Source organism: Pyrus communis, chromosome 8, assembly GCF_041283825.1.
Source record: "Pyrus communis isolate YQ-2024b chromosome 8, ASM4128382v1, whole genome shotgun sequence".
Taxonomy (NCBI): Eukaryota; Viridiplantae; Streptophyta; class Magnoliopsida; order Rosales; family Rosaceae; genus Pyrus; species Pyrus communis.
In genome coordinates, this window is record NC_142572.1 from 9,140,485 (window position 1) to 9,151,627 (window position 11,143).

The 11,143-nt window shown below is 38.3% G+C and overlaps 1 long non-coding RNA gene across 1 annotated transcript in view; it reads left to right on the forward strand.

Moving 5' to 3' along the window:
* The window catches only part of LOC148695058 (uncharacterized), a 105,750-nt gene extending 94,932 nt beyond the window's left edge, over positions 1-10,818 (forward strand). Inside the window, exons 2-3 of the long non-coding RNA XR_015965766.1 lie at positions 5,454-7,160; positions 9,218-10,818. This is a non-coding gene — a long non-coding RNA (uncharacterized LOC148695058). The remainder of the gene's footprint in view (positions 1-5,453; positions 7,161-9,217) is intronic.
* Positions 10,819-11,143: the final 325 nt, after the last annotated feature.

Sequence of the window (11,143 nt, forward strand, 5' to 3'; positions counted from 1 at the left end):
TGCATACAAAACAATCTCAAGTTGCTTTTTCAATGAATCATGAACCTCAACACTCCAAGTTAATTAGGTACGCTTAAATTAACCCTCAGATTTTCTTTAAGTCATTGAATTGAATGGAATTAGCGCATTGCAATCAAATTATTCCTCAAAAGTTCTCTAAATGAAAGTGCATAATAGAGAAACAATCAAAGATCATTAATTTCTATGAAAATCATAAGTGTTGATGAGGCATTCGTAACTATGAAAGCGCATGATACTTATGCCAAGAATTTACTTAACATGATTGTGACTAACAACCCTTACTACTTATGAATATAAGTTCACAGCGATTAGGTGAAGCTTCCTTATATCCTAGCATTAGATTTATGCATGCAAATTAAGTGTGCACTCTCAATCCATAAACATAAACAAGTTTTAATTCAAATAGATAAGTAAATTGAATTCACAATTCATGAAATCACAACTGGAAGTAATCAAATCATAATGCAAATATAGCCATGGTTTCGAAATTACCCCTAGCCAAAAGGGGATTAGTTCCTCATACTCACAAAGCAAAGATTCTTGAAATTAAACATTGAAAAAACACAAGAAAGATTACACCGAAAACGTTCCAGTAACTCCAAGTCGAATGGCATGCACGTCTAAGGCTCTCCTCCTTGTTCCTTGCTGCGGCACAAGATGTGGGTGGTGGTTTTGGGGGTTATGAACGATGTATTCTTGCTTGGATTGATGAATGATGGCTGATTATGGTGCTAGAGTGCGGCAGGTTGTATATGGAAGTGTATGGAGTGAATGAATGAAGGAGAATGGAGGCTAGGGCTTGCAGCAAGGTGTTTTCTGAATAGCATGAGGGTTTTTCCGAATTTGTGGCTAAAAATATGTTTATATAGTCCTACGGTTAATTAGATTAAGGTTACACTTAGCAGATTTATTGGATTAGGGCCCTAGGGTTTGGGCCTTCTAGAAACTAGGTTTTTTGTGGCTGATTTTGGGTTTTCTAGAAGAGATAAAAGGGGGAAGGGTGCAGCACCCTTTTAGGGTTAGATAAAGCTTCTAGAAATCATGTTTTTAAGTCCACTTGCAGCTAGGATTAAGGTGGAACAAGATTAGGTTTGGATAAGATAAGGTTGTTAGGATAAGTTTCCATATTTCTTGCTCTTTCCTTATCTTCTTTGTCTTGAACTTTCCTTTTGTGATTTGTAGCATGTTCCTAGCCTCATTTGACTCCAAATTCGTCCATCCACCTTGCTCCATATACAAGCTATCCATTTAGTGCCCAAAACTGCTCCAAAATGCACCAAAATGCACTTTCTTGGTACTTTAACCCTTTGGACCTACAAACACACGAAAATGACTTGAAATACTACATTAACTAAGAAATAACAACACAAATGCACAAGAACAAGCTAACTAAGTTGCATAAATATGCTTCTATCACACCATATGGAAAAACATTGGTAATAACAAAAGGGCCAATCCATTTAGAACGTAACTTACCAGGAAACAAACGAAGGCGAGAATTAAAAATTAACACTTTCTGCCCTATGGAGAATGTTTGCTATGAATCATCTTGTCATGGAAAGCCTTGGTCTTCTCCTTGTAAATGCAAGCATTCTCATAAGCTTCAAGCCTAATCTCTTCAAGTTCATTCAATTAAAGCTTCCTATGAATTCCAGCCGCTTCAATGTCCATTTTTAATGTTTTGATAGCCTAATGTGCCTTGTGTTCTAATTCCACGAGAAGATGGCATGGTTCGCCATAGACAAGACGAAAGGGGGACATCCCAATGGGTGTTTTGTAGGCCGTATGATATGCCCACAATGCATCATCCAAACACAAGCTTCAATCCTTTCTTGTTGGCCCAATGGTTTTCTCCAAAATCTGTTTGATTTTTCTATTTGAAACCTCGGCTTGGCCATTGGTTTGAGGGTGATAAGGTGTTGAAACCTTATGTGTGACATTATATTTCTTGAGCAGCACCTCAATGGTGCGATTACAAAAATGAGACCCTCTGATGCGAACTAATTAAGCACACAAATTAAAACCCTCTTGTGACAATTGTAGTATATGTATAAGTAGGGATCGTTCTAAACCGGGGATTAGGAAGGATTACTAAATCACTTGGAAACTGACTCAAAAACTTAAAACAAAGGTTAAAACACTAAACTAGACTCAAAGAATGCAAAACTAAACACTTAAAACACTAAAACAAATCAAAAGTCTCAAAACAGCACCAAAACACTCAAAACTGCCTTAAAAACACTTTCTGGGCAGTTTTGAGCACTTTGACTACTTTGGACGAATTTGGGAAATAAATTGATTCAAAACACTTAGAAACACAAACTAAGACACTTTCTAACTAAATTGGACACTAAAGTAAAAGGGGATTGAGTTTTTGACGAAATTAAATAAAATGCACAGAGTGTAATTAAGGGCAGATTGGAAAGATGAATGTGATGAAAATATGGATGGAATGCTAGCTAGAAGGTTCTTCTCCACACATGTCACACTTGCATACAAGATGATTTTCAGTTGGTCTTTCGATGAATTATGAAACTCAACACTCCGGGTTAATTAGGTCCGCTTAAATTAACCGTTAAGTTCTCCTTAAGTTAATGAATTGGATGGGTTAGCGCATACACAATTCAAAACATTATCCAAAAGTCCTTTACGTGAAAAGCACAATAAAGATACAATCAAAGATCATTAAGCATCATGAAAACTATAAGTGTTGACGAGGCATTCGTTGCTATGATGAGCATGAAACTAGTGCCAAGAATTCATTTAACGCGATTGTTTATAAGCAACCTCTACTACTTGTGAATATAAGTTCATAACTATTAGGTGAAACTCACTTATATTCTAGCGTCATATTCATGCATGAAAATCAAGCGTGCACTCTCAATAAACATACATAAATAAGTTATCAATCAAACAGTTAAACAAATTGAATCCACAATACATGAAATTCCAACCAAAGGTAATCAAATCATATTGCAAGCATAAACATGGTTTCGAATCACCCCCTAGCTAAATAGGGGTTTAGCCTCTCATGTTCACAGAAAAAGAAATAAAATTGAATTTAAACATAACGAACAAAAGATTGATTACACCTAGAACGCACAACGAATCCACTTGAATTTCTGCGCGTCCAAGCTCCTCTTTCTTCTTCTCCTTGCTGCAGCAGAGATGGTCTAAGGGTGTTTTGGATGTTATTTTGGGGTGGAGATGGATTTAGGGAGGTTTGGTGGTGCGGCAAGGTTGGTGGAAGGTGTGTGGAGGTGTGGAAGGTGGCTGGAAGGGTGGGGATAGGCTGCGGCTGGTAGGTTTTTGGGTGATGGGATGCACGGTTTTGGGAGAGAAAATGGGAGAGAATGGTTGCGGTTGAGGGTGAATATGTGAATGATGGTGGCTGCGGCTTAGAGCTTAGGGTTTATGAGTGAATGGCTGAATAAAACTAATTAGAGAATAGAGACTAAGGTGCGGCTAGGGGAGTGAATTAGGTTTATAGGTGGCTAAATGATAGAATAATAAGGTTCTAGGGTGAATTAAAGTGTATGGCTGAGATGGATTTTGTGGCTGCGGCTAAAGGAATGTGTGTGGCTGAAAAATGTGAAGAATGAATGGATGATTGGGAGAAGAGGGTGCGGCTTGATAGAGGGTTTAACTAGGGTTTCAGAAAATAAAACCTTAGCTAATTTTTATTAACTAAAATTAATTTAAAGGCTGCTAGAATTAGGAGAAAATCAGAAATTAAAAAGGCAAGGTGCGGCTAGGGTTAGGTTAGGAGAGGGAAATAGGGTTTAATTACATAACACTAGACAAAAATGCCCCCCCTTGCACAACAAGGAAAGGGAAGAAGGGTTAAGGCACGGCAAGGTTGTGTAATTGGGCTAGGGCCTTTGTTTTGTGTCCTAAAGTGCATACGAGGCCTAAAAAGTGGCTAGAAAATATGGACGTTTAGATTAGGAAAGGTTACCAAAACGGGAAACCTAGGGTTAACTTTCCTACTTCAAGTAGGAAACCTTGTTTGAGTGGGAATCCTCGTTTTGGTAGGATTTCATCGTTGGAGTAGGAATTCATCGTTTCTTCAAGTCTTCAACTCATTCATTCATCTTTCGCTCCAAAAGACTCCAATTTGCATCTTCTTGCACACTTTGGCCTTATAATCTGAAAATACACAAAAGTGGCCTTAAACACTAAAATAACTAAGTAAACACAACATAAATGCACGAGAACAAGCTAATTAAGTCGCATGAATATGCTCCTATCAAATTCCCCCACACTTAACTTTTGCTAGTCCTTGAGCAAAACAAAACAACTAAAGTAAACAAGACGAAACAAAACAAACAAAACATAACCTAAACCTTCCAACGTTTGCCTTAGGGATTTCCAATGAAACATGACATGTCAAAGATCATTACTCACATAGTTTATAGTCACCATTCACTAGTTCGCATTTTAATCAATTAAAACACATTTTGAACGTAGTAACATGCCTTAGAGAATTCCCTCAATTCCTCACTAGTTATGCACTCAATTTTCACTCTGATTTTCTGACTACACACCCTACACTAGTTATATGTGAGAAGATTGATGTAAACATGAAAAACTAGTACTCACATACATTATAACAAAGAACGCAATTTCTGGAGTAATTAAACGTGTTTAGATATGATCTCATGAATGGAATGCTACTACTTAAATGCGAGAACCAGTGACACCATATGCTCATACCAAATTCAAACTCCACAATTGAAATGCATAACACTCAAGATAGAAGTCCAGGGTTGTAACGGGGCTTGGGGTATTGGCTAACAAGGAAAGATAGCGATAAACAAAAGTTCTTTAAGCAATAGCAAGCAAAGTAATGAAATTGAGACTTAGAATTCACTTAGAGTGCAGAAATCAACTTTTAAACAAATAGGGGAGATTCAAACACTCTTAGGGCCTAATTCATTGTTTTGGGCCCTTACTTCAACAAACCATACTTTTCAACTCTTTTTCACTTCTTTTTCTTTCTTTCTTTCTTTTTTTTTTTTTTTACTTCTTTTTTTTTTTTTTTTCTTTTCTTTTTTTTTTTTTTTCTTTTTTTTTTCTAGCCGTGCCTATGGCACATAAACTCACATCAATACTCCTTCCCCCACACTTATTTTCTGCAACACATTAAGGAATTCATTCATGCTTACTATGCTTCAAGAACAAGGGTACAGATGGTCCTAATCTAGGCTAGGTGAGGATGATATGGGTTAACAAAGAACATGGCTAACACGGCTCAATGGGGTTAAACTTAAACACAAAATGAATGAAGGGCACACGGCTATTTGGCTTTGGTGGTGGTCACTACACAACTTCATCTTGAATATGTGTTATGCAATTCAACAACATGCTTTGAATGAAATGGGCATGAGTTCTAGCATTTGGAACTAAGTGATGAAACGCCTTCTAAGTAGTAACCAAGCAATGAATAATGAGATCATGCAATGACTTTAGAAAACAATAATGCACAGATTTTAACTCTCCAAATAACGTTTAGGCTCAAGTCTCACAGGGATGTAGCGTTAGTTTGAGTTCATTCCTTCAAGCATGTTACAAAAACTGATTTTATCCTTTGTGATTACATGTGAATTCGTAAACTATAACTACAACCAAGCATAAACCAAAGAGTATATCAAACGTCCATCCATGTTTGTAACTTTCTTTAACCATCATGCAATTAAAAACCAAATCCTCATCATTGTGTTGGAAGGTAACCTACGACACAAACAAACACACAAAAACAACTCTTTTTGGGTTTTTCAAAACAATTTTTCAAATTTTTATGGGTTTTTCGGATTTTTAAGTCAACACACTCTAAAACACTCTGAAATGGCTTAAAAACACTTAAAAACAGCAAGGAACAACATTGGAAGTTATGGGTGATAAAATCCTACGAATTTGCATCAACAACATTAGTTACCCCCCCCCCCCCCCCCCCCCCCCCACACTTAAATCAAACATTGTCCTCAATGTTTCAAGCCTAAAATCACACCAAACAAAAGTAATCATACAAACAGCAACTAAACACACTAAGCATGGCAGAATGTAAATAACAAAGAGGAGAGGTTAGGGACGCAAATCTGGGTATGGAGTGTAAATTCCATCTTCTCCTTGGTGAATGCATGGGTTGCCTCCCACTAAGCGCTTGCTTTAACGTCTTGCAGCCGGATGACGTTATGCTCATTCCCCAATGGAGCCCACGGCATGCAATGGGATCTCCTCCACAACATGCTCAACAAAGTTCTCGTAGTAGGGTTTCAACCTATGGCCATTCACCTTGAATTCTTGTCCAGTTTTCAAACTTTGTATTTGGACTGCACCATGCACAAAAACATTGGTGATAACAAATGGACCAACCCACTTAGAACGTAACTTACCGGGGAATAATCAAAGACGGGAATTGAATAATAACACTTTCTGCCCGATTGAGAAGGTTTTGCCTTGAATCATCTTGTCATGGACAGCCTTGGTCTTCTCCTTGTAAATCCGGGCATTCTCATACGCTTCATGCCTAATCTCTTCAAGCTCGCTCAATTGTAGCTTCCTATGGTTTCCAGCCGCGTCCACATCCATATTGAAGGTCTTGACCGCCCAATGTGCCTTATGCTCAAGCTCTACGGGTAGATGGCACGGCTTGCCATAGACTAGCCGAAATGGGGACATACCAATGGGCGTTTTGTAAGCCGTTCGATAGGCCCACAGTGCATCCTCCAAACGCAAGCTCCAATCTTTTCTATTCGGCCCAACGGTCTTTTCCAGGATTTGCTTGATTTCTCGATTTGAAACTTCGGCTTGGCCACTGGTTTGGGGGTGATAAGGTGTGGAAACCTTATCCAACACGTTGTACTTCTTCAGCAACGCCGCAATGGTGCGGTTGCAAAAATGTGACCCACCATCGCTTATAAGCACTCGAGGCATCCCAAATCTAGAGAAAATGTTAGATTTTACAAAATCTGCAACAACTCTAGAATCGTTAGTTCGGGTGGCTTTAGCTTCCACATACTTTGACACATAATCAATGGCAAGTAAAATGTACGTAAAACCAAAAGACATAGGGAACGGACCCATAAAATCAATACCCCAAACATCAAAGATTTCAACAACAAGGATTGGGGTTTGCGGCATTGATAGGAGCATATTCATGCGACTTAATTAGCTTGTTCTCGTGCATTTATGTTGTGTTTCCTTAGTTATTTTAGTGTTTAAAGTCACTTTTGTGTATTTTCAGATTATAAGGCCAAAGTGTGCAAGAAGATGCAAATTGGAGCCTTTTGGAGCAAAAGAGGAATGAATGAGTTGAAGACTTGAAGAAACGATGAATTCCTACTCCAACGATGAATTCCTACCAAAACGAGGATTCCTACTCAAACAAGGATTCCTACTTGAAGTAGGAAAGTTAACCCTAGGTTTCCCGTTTTGGTAACCTTTCCTAATCTTAAACGTCCATATTTTCTAGCCACTTTGAAGGCCTTGTAGGCACTTTAGGACACAAAACGAAGGCCCTAGGCCCTTAAACAACATTGTCGTGCCCTTTCCCTTTCTCCCCTTCCCTTGCCGTGCAAGGGAGGGCAATTTTGTCCTAGGTTTGCACTTAAAACACATGCTTCTAAACCCTAGCCGCACCTTGCCCTTTTATTTCTGAATTAAACCTATTTCTCTCCCAAATTCAATCCTAGCCGCACCTTTTATATTTCTGATTTAATTTCCTAATTTTGTAAGCCTTTGATTTAATTTTAATAAGCTAGGGTTTTATTTTTCTAAACCCTATATAAACTAAAGCTTGCCGCACCCTAGTTCTTCCTCTCTCCTTTTACATCATTCAGCCACAAACACACCTAAGCCGTAGCCTCCATCACCCTAATTCCTACCTCTGCCGCAGCCTCCTCCAGCAATTCCAGCCACTTCCCTTCTCTGCCGCAGCCATTCCACCCTTCCCCACTCCATTCCACACCTCCATACACCATCCACACTCCTTGCCGTGCCTCCACACCACCCAAGATCCATTCTACATCATCAAAACAGCCAAGAAACCATCATCATCCAATCTGCCGCAAGCAAAGGAAAGGAGACAGTTTCACGCAATTGTTTGGCTCTTCGTTCTGAGTTGTTGAACAATTTTAGGTGTATTCTATCTTAAATTTCAATGTTTAATTCATGTAATCTTTGTTTTGCTTTGAGAATGATTGGCTAAATTCGTTTTGGCTAAGGGTGTATTGGAAACCATGATTATATATGTGAAATAAGTTGATTACTTCCAGTTATCGTTGCATAAGTCTTGAATACAATTTGCTTAACCGTTTGATTTAGAACTTATTCTTGTATGTTGATTGAGAGTGCACGCTTAATTTGCATGCTTGAATTTGGTGCTAGGATATAAGTTTGTTTCACCTAATCGTTATGAATTTATATTCACAAGTAGTGAAGGTCGCTAGTCACGATCATGTTAAGTAGATTCCTGGCAAGAGTATCATGCTTTTCATAGTTACAAATGCCTTGTCGATGCTTATGATTTCCAAAGAACGTAATGGTTCTAACTTATGTCTTTATCATGCTGTTCATATAGAGAATTTGTTAGGAATAATTTGTTTGCGATGCATATTCATCCAATTCAATGATTCTAGGGAAATCTGAAGGTTAATTTAAGCGGACCTAATTAACTTGGAGTGTCGAGGTTCATAACTTATTGAAGTGATAACTGGAAATTGATTTACGTTGCATATATTTCATGTGTGGAGAAGAACCCCTTAGCTATTCCATCATCCATTGATTCATCACAATTTTGTCTTACAATCTGTTTTCTTTACAATCTGCCCATTTAGTTTAAATTCGTCCAACCACAATCCCCCCATATTTTGTTGAGTCTTAGTCATTCAAATCTGTTTTATTTTGTGTTTTTAAGCATTTGGAGTCATAAACACATTCAAATTCGTCCAAATCAAGTTCTAGTTTCTGTTTGAGTCAATTTGATTGTTTTAGGCAGTTTTGAGTGTTTCAAATCTGTTTTGAGTCATAGTAGTCTTGTTAAGAGTCTTTAAGTTTAGTTTTTGTGTTTTTAAGTCAATTCAAATTAGATTAGCACCCCTAGTTAATCCCCGGTTAGAACGATCCCTACTTACATCATTACTACAATTGTCCCAAATAGGGTTTAATTTGTGTGTCAACATAATTTTCACATCAGGCATTTGGTCTCTTTGGCCTATACTTCCGGTCTTTTGACATCTATCACATGTTAAACAAAAAGCCCTAGCATCTCTAAACAATGTAGGCCAATAGAAACCACTTTCAAGAACCTTCAACGCTGTGTGTTGTGTGCCAAAGTGTCCACCACATGCATATGTATGGCAAAAACTCAAAATGGAATTAAATTCAGATTCATGAACACAACGACGCACAATCTGATCCGGGCATATTTTCCACAAATAAGGGTCGTCCCAAACATAAAAACGTGCATCTTTTTTTAATTTATCACGTTGAGCCTTGCTTAAGGTGTTAGGAACTTGCTTAGACACCAAAAAATTAACCAAATCGGCATACCAAGGGGTACTTACCTCAACGGACAGAAGTTATTCATCCGGAAACGTTTCTAAAATGGGAAGGTCCTCTTCTTCACGCACCATTCGACTTAGGTGGTCAGCCACCACGTTTTCACATCCCTTCTTGTCCCTAATTTCAATGTCGAATTCTTGAAGTAGGAGCATCCAACGAATGAGCCTTGGTTTGGCCTCCTTTTTTGTGAGAAGATACTTCAAGGCTGCGTGTTCAGTGAAAACAATTACTTTAGTACCAATTAAATATGATCTAAACTTATCTAATGCAAATACAACCGCCAAAAGTTCTTTTTCGGTTGTAGAATAATTCAATTGTGCATCATTTAAAGTGCGTGAAGCATAATAAATAACATGTGGCTGTTTGTTTTTCCTTTGACCCAAAACAGCTCCAAGGGCGTAATCCGATGCATCACACATCAACTCAAATGGAATGGACCAATCTGGTGGAGTGATGATTGGTGCCGTGGTGAGGAGGTCCTTGAGGTTGTTGAATGCTTGCTCACATGCCTCGTTGAACTCGAAAACCACCTCTTTTTGAAGCAATCGGCATAGTGGCTATGCAATCTTGGAGAAATCCTTTATGAACCGCCTATAAAAACCTGCATGACCAAGAAACGAACGAACCTCTCTAACCGAAGTTGGAGAGGGTAAGTGACGTACAAGGTCTACCTTAGATTTATCTACTTCAATGCCTTTCTCAGAAATAATATGTCCTAGAACAATACCTTGCTTAACCATGAAGTGACATTTCTCCCAATTTAACACAAGATTTGTTTCAACACAACGGTTCAAAATCAAACTAAGATTATTCAAGCAACCATCAAATGAATTACCAAAAACACTGAAATCATCCATAAAAACCTCAATAATTTTCTCAACATAATCTGAAAATATGCTCATCATGCATCTTTGAAATGTGGCAGGTGCATTACATAAACCAAATGGCATGCGACGATAAGCAAATGTACCAAAGGGGCATGTAAAAGTGGTATTTTCTTGATCATCCGGGGCAATAACAATTTGATTATAACCAGAATATCCATCAAGAAAACAATAAAATGAATGACCCGCTAACCTTTCAAGCATTTGATCTAGAAACGGCAATGGGAAGTGGTCCTTCCTCGTGGTGGCGTTTATCTTCCTATAATCAGTGCATACACGCCAACCGGTTTGGATTCGGGTGGGCACAAGCTCATTCTCCGCATTTTCCACCACCGTCACTCCAGATTTCTTCGGCACACATTGGATAGGTGACACCCACTTACTATTGATAGGAGCATATTCATGCGACTTAAATGGCTTGTTCTCGTGCATTTACGTTATGTTTCTTTAGTTATTTTAGTACTTTAAGCTATTTTCGTGTGTTTGTAGGTCCAAAGGGCTAAAGGAGCAAAAAGATGCATTTTGGAGACTTTTGGAGCACTTTTGGGCTTAGGATGGATAGCTTATGCTTGGAGCCAAAGTGTTGGACGAAATTGAAGACCTAATTGAAGACCAAAGTGTTGGAACCTTGTTCCCTTTAGTTTTAGGACATTTAAACCTTTCCTATATCCTTA